Source organism: Camelus ferus, chromosome 7 (assembly GCF_009834535.1).
Source record: "Camelus ferus isolate YT-003-E chromosome 7, BCGSAC_Cfer_1.0, whole genome shotgun sequence".
Taxonomy (NCBI): domain Eukaryota; kingdom Metazoa; phylum Chordata; class Mammalia; order Artiodactyla; family Camelidae; genus Camelus; species Camelus ferus.
Window position 1 is genome coordinate 73,903,661 of NC_045702.1, and position 6,582 is coordinate 73,910,242.

At 36.6% G+C, this 6,582-nt stretch overlaps 1 long non-coding RNA gene across 1 annotated transcript; it reads left to right on the plus strand.

The window, feature by feature from the left end:
- The first annotated feature begins 920 nt into the window (after window positions 1-920).
- On the plus strand, window positions 921-6,251 carry LOC116665029. The gene is made up of 3 exons (XR_004321613.1): window positions 921-996; window positions 5,308-5,310; window positions 6,240-6,251. It is a non-coding gene; the product is annotated as an uncharacterized LOC116665029 (long non-coding RNA).
- Window positions 6,252-6,582: the final 331 nt, after the last annotated feature.

The window sequence follows — 6,582 nt, forward strand, 5'->3', positions numbered from 1 at the left end:
TGCCAGCTCATTTCTGCAAATATAACATCTTGCTTTCCATCAAGTTTTCTGAGAGTCTAATCTAAAGAATTGCTACCTTCAATAGCACAAATCACTTGGGGGGAAGAGGGGCCACTTATCTATTTTCTCTTATATACTTAAAGCAGCTGTGAAAAGAGGAGGCGAGTGCTAAGGGTAAAGATAAAGGGTGTTGCAGTCTTCTTGCTAGATTCCAGATTGAGTCTCTCACTCTGATTGATGCCATCCATTTACACTCCGTGCAACTCCCTTAAACCTTCCCCAGAAGTGACACTTTAGGACGCTATAGACTAATTTACTTTCTGATGCATTTTTTGGTATTTGGAAGCCCTCCAGTGGCCAAATACTATATCTGAAAAAAAAAATCCTTTTGCTATGCTGAAATATTTAGGTCTGAAGTATACTCATGTTTGTAATTTACTTTGAAATCCAAAAGATGGATTAATGTATGATAGAGGGATAACGATAGATGGTTAGAGATGCGATAAAGCAAATATAACAAAGATAATTGTAGAATTTAGGTGACAGGTTATATGTATAATTAGGTCACTGGATAGGTCATAGTATAATTCTTTCAACCTTTTTGTGTTTGAATATTTATATAATAAAATGTTGAATAAAAATCTCTTTGCTAGACTCTGAAGATTTATACCTTTTAGTTCACATTATTGAGTTAAAATTTTGTGAAGACAACACTTAAATTACCTTTCAATAAAATTGTCTTCATTAATGGACATGGATTAATTTCACTTAACATGATTAATTTTTAAATTCTTTTTTTTCTTTAATGGAGGTACTGCAGATTGAACCCAAGACCTTGTGCATGCTAAGCATGCACTTTGCCACTGAGCTATACCACCCCCCTAATATGGATTAATTTTTAAATATTTAAAAAGTACTTCTGGGGGAGGGGGAATTGGAGGAAGGTGGTCAAAAGGTACAAACTTTCAGTTATACAGTAAGTACTGGGGATGTAATGTGCGACATGATTAGAACTAACACTGCTGTATGACATGTAGGAAAGTTGTTGGGAGGGTAAATCCTAAGAGCTCTCATCACAAGTAGAGGACTTTTTTCTTTTTTGAGATGGTGGATATTGGTTGAACCTACTGTGGTAATCATTTCGCAGTATATGTAAATAAAGCCATCAAGCTGTATCCCTTAAACTTATACAGTGATGTATGTCAAATAGTTCCCAGTAAAACTAGGTGGGGAAAGCACTCTGTGTTTCTTTTTAGAAAGTTTATACAATGGGAATGTGAAATTGCTATACATTTTGTTTGTTTGTTTTAAAAAAAGGCTTATTTTCCTAGTATATCTGTTTTACATGCTCAGGCAATTGGTAACAAGTTAACTAAATTAACTTAAAAAAAATCAGAAATCAACGGTTTGACAATTGCTGAAAATACTTTTTCTTAGAGGAGATGCATTGGTCAGGGTTCAAAGCAGAGATCAAAATCCACTCTTAAGTAAGTTAAGCCAAAAGAGATTTATTACATGACCTATTACAAATGGTTGGCAGGGTTGAAGAAACAGCCTGTGGGCTGAGCTTCAGGAGTGACTCACAAATCCAGGCTATAGAACTGAGCCGTCAAAGGACTGCTCAGGCCATGCTCGGGAGGCCACCCCTACAGCCACTGGTTCCACAGCCACATCTCGTTCACTATAATACACCCCATCAGGAAGGTGCCTCATAACCTGACTCTCCTCCACTCAGTTCTGGATTCTTCACTATCCACAAGTACCTCTGGTTCATGAAATTAAAATCACATCAGTAACTCTAGCTGCAAAGGAGTTCGAGAAGTGCATTTTAAGCCTTCCAGGCACTAAAGCCCAGGAAGGCATGTTAAGAGTAGGATGGCATTAGATGAAAAGCTGTTGGGAACTTTTTAGTGAACAGATCAAGTTGACAGCACTCACTGATCAACATTACCATTGAGACTTCTAGACACTATGACCCTTCCTTCTGTTGTATGAAATAGATGCCAGCTCCTATGAAATATTCTTGCCCAAATCATCAAACCTTAATGTGAGAAAGCTGCTAGATCCAACTACCAAGTTTACAAGAAGGAATAGAGGGATAGAGGATGTTAACACCACCACAGGGATGCAGTTAGCAAAAGCCAGTGTGGGAAACTTCACAGGACAAAAGACACAGTTCAACAAATAAATGGCAAGGAAAAAAAGGAGGGAAACTTAAAATTGAGAAATTTAAGAGACATATCAAGTAAATGTAGTGTGTGAATCTTGTATGGATCTTGATTTGAAAAAACCAGTTGTCAAAAACATTTCATGAGACTCTCAGGGAAATTTGAAGTGTACTTGGATAATTGATCATATTAGAGAATTATTCTTTATTTTTTTAGATGTGATGAGAGTATTGTGGTTATGTCGACAATCACTTCAATCACTTTCACAATAAGCTCTTTACTTTTTCAGTTGGTTACACATTGTTTCATGATTAATTTATGTGTTTTTAATACTAAAGAGAAAGTTTATTGTGCTAAGCATTTTATATATGTTAAATAATTTAAGCCTTGTAACAATCCTTTGATTAGAGGAAATTAAGGGAAACACTTGTTACAGCCTTTCTAGAAGTGGATAAAAACAAATGTCTGTTTTAAAGTGCACTTAGTATGTCTTTGAAGGAACAAGGAGGCTGACAGTCTTTCAGGGAAGGAACACCATCAGCCATCTTAGCTAATTAATAGGTAAGGCAAATGATCAGATAATATGTCCTTTCAAAAAAACAGATTTGTTAGATTCCATAAAGATTAGATTCAATGTTCAAAATATTTTCAAATTGTTCCCTTGTCCCTGAATCTCTGAGAGGGCATGAAACTATTATCTCATTTTACTATTTTTTTTTGAGGGGGGAGAGGTAATTAGATTTATTTATTTTATTTATTTTTAGAGGAGGTACCAGGGATTGAACCCAGAACCTCCTTTATGTTAAGCATGCACTCTACCACTTGAGCTATTCCCTTCCCTATTGTCTCATTTTAAAGGTGAGGAAAAACCCTACTCACTCTCAGCCAGGATGAGATTAAGGATGAGAAGCACATTGAGGGTGTTGGTGTTATCAGGCACAGCCAAGGGGATGACACCTGGACCATCAGTGCTGCTAAAACTAGTTTGCTGCAGTCTTGAATTTGCAGTTCTCTGTTAGTGGGCTTGCACCATGCATCCTGAAATTTTGTTCTTGGAGGCAAAAAACCCCTCGTAGATGTAACAGTGGTTTGCACCTCTTCAAAGCTCAATTCTCACCAACAAAATTTTATTCTTTAACTCTCTCACTAGGGAGAATTTAAATTTTCTCCTGTTGGGGGAGGGCAATAATAAAAAAAAAGTTTTAGGAACACTAGCTTAAGCCAAAATTGATGTCTTATGTAGAATAGAGTAATTTTTAAAAATTGCAATATAGTTGATATACAATGTTGTGTTAGTTTCTGGTGTACAGCATAGTGATTCAGTTATACATTTATACATATTCTCTTTAATTATAGGTTATTGTAAGGTATTGAATGTAGTTCCCTGTGCCATACAGTAGGACCTTGTTGTTTATCTATTGTATATATAGTAGTTAGTATGTGCAAATCCCAAACTCCTAATTTAACCCTCTCCACCCCCTTTCCCCTTTGGTAACCATAAGTTTGTTTTCTATGTCTGTGAGTTTGTTTCTGTTTTGTAAATAAGTTCATTTGTGTCATTTTTTTAGATTCTACATGTAAGTGATATCATGTTATTTGTCTTTCTCTGACTTACTTCACTTAGTATGATAATCTCTAGGTACATCCATGTTGCTGCAAATGGCATTATTTCTTTTTATGGCTGAGTAGTATTCCATTGTACACACACACACACACACACACACACACACACAGACACACATACACACATACACACACACACTACAACTTCTTTTTTGGGGGGAAGTAATTAGGTTTATTTATGTATTTTTAAATTTTTTTTAAGTGGAAGTAGTGGGGATTGAACCCAGGACCTTATGCATGCTAAGCACGTACTCTACCACTGAGCTCTACCCTCCCCCTTATACTACAACTTCTTTATCCAGTCATTTGTTGATGGATATTTAGGTTGCTTCTATGTCTTGGCTATTGTAAATAGTGCTTCTATGAACATTGGGGTGCATGTATCTTTTGGAATTAGAGTTTCCCCCAGATAAATGCCCAGGAGTGTTATTGTTGGATCATATGGTAACTCTATTTTTAGTTTTTTAAGGTATCTCCATACTGTTTTCCATAATGGCTTCACCAAAAACATTCCTGCCAACAGTGTAGGAGGATTCCCTTTTTTCCATACCCTCTCCAGCATTTATCCTTTGTGGACTTTTTAATGATGGCCATTCTGACCAATAGGTGATACCTCATTGTACTTTTGAATTGCATTTCTCTGATAATTAGTGATATTGAGCATCTTTTCGGGTGGATATTGGCCATCTTTAGAATACAGTGATTTTTAAAATCATGTCTTCACATTCTTGGAAATGGATATCATTACATTTATTTTTTTATTAAATTAATTTTAAAAGCAAATATTTTTTCTCAAGTATATATAGGTCCTTTTTTCCCCCAGATTCCAAATGGCTTATGAAATCAAAATGCAGAATGATTCACCAAATGCCACTTTTTTCAAGGAAAATTGTGACATCTCTACCTAATAGAAAAATTAATTGATTAAAGGAATGATAGCTTCCTCAGGGAACTGCAGTCCCATTTGACTTGGGCCATCTACCTATAGTGAACTTACTAACTAGTAAATGCTAGTTCCCACTAAACTTTATGCTTCATAAACAATCTAAAAACTGTTGGTAGGTAACTGTTTAGTTAATGTTCTCTATTTCTAGATCTTACCCCCTGTTCTTGCTTATATGAAATTGCTATCAAATTTTCTAACTTGAACTTAAGAAATCGCTATTCTTTACCCTGAAACTGCCCTGAGGCAATACAAGAAATGTCACTTCTGCTTGTCTCTAAAGTTTATATAACAGGAACTGAGTCTGGAAAAGGTGCCCTCTTCACCCTGACTAAATGCCACCTCTAAACAAATGATACCATTACAACAAATGTGCACCTGAGTCCATACTGTAAGCAGAAAATTGGGTTAGGCACTACTGTGGCAGATATATTTTATAAACAGCTAATTTACAATTATGTGAAAAAAAATTGCTTAGGATACTAGAGCTAAGGAGACTTGATAGAAGGAGCAATTGATTCTGCCAGAGGTCAAGAGATTAGGATACTGAGAAGGAGGAAGTCTCTGTGGAAGGTAGTACTGGTGGGCTTTGAAAGGCATGTGACTCCACTTTTACATTTGAAGTAGGTTCTGTGTAGGGGCAGGTGTTGAGTGGGACCAAATGAGCAAAGCACAGAGGAGAAAATTTCCAAGGTATATCTGGGGGCTGTTTTCCATAGCTGAAGTTTAGAATGGAGGGGCCAGTGGTGACAGATGAACCTGGAAAGATTGGAGCCACATAATGAATCTCAAATAACATGCAAAGGCCTCCGTGCTCTAAGTTACTTCCCTGGGAAGAATTACTTAAAGGGAGCTGTTATTTGGATACATGATACCACCTAACTCCATTTCTGCCTCCTGCCCCTCATCCTTTATCCCCCAGAGACACAGCAAAGCTTCCCTGCATTGTAACCTTGGACAAGTTACTTAACCTCTCTCTGTACTGATTTCCTCATCTATAAGTGGAGATTAAAGATCGTGCCTATTCATTAAATGAGTCACAGCAATATATGGACCTGGTAAGCAACATATAAATGTTTGTTAGGTAAATAATGGATATAGTTCTGTCTAGCAAAATTCTCAAACAACTGTTCTGAGGCATAGAAGAAAAGAGAAGGATTTCAGATACGTTTAGATCTATGCTAATTCCCAACTATGGTTTTAAGACTTTTCACGTTACAAATTATTATGTACATCATTATAGCCTTAAAAAATGTAATTGCTAAAAAGACTACTAGTGTGCCCTTTTATTTTAGAGCTCACGTAAAGGCTTTTCCAGCCTAGAAGCTGCTTACAGAGTTTCATTAAGTAAGCGGGTACATTTCTAATTATTTCAGACTGGAAATTCCTTGGCTTTGTAGCTACAGCCTTTTCACATTTTCACTGTTCATTACCAACTATATGTTATGACAAGAAAGACCATGTAGGGCCATTTTATACACCTGTGAACAGTGGAAAAGTGATAGCAGATAGGAAGAAATCTACATTACATATTCTGAGATTTAACTTACGCATTTTGTTCTCCATTTTTTTTAACTATTTCAGTTATATATTGCTACATAATAAACTTCACTGTAAAACATAATAGCTTTAAAATAGTTTATTATCTCTCACAATCCTGGGCATTAGGAGGGCCACCTGGATGCTTCTCCGCATAGTGTTGGCTCGGACTAGCTCTCCATGTAGTCCCCCATCAGTCTCTCGTTGCTCAGTGCAGTTTTGCCTGAGGTTCTTTACATGCCAGCAGCATCCCAAGAGGCTGAAGTAGCCTGGCCTCTTAGGGTCTAGACACAGAATAAGTCTAGAAAC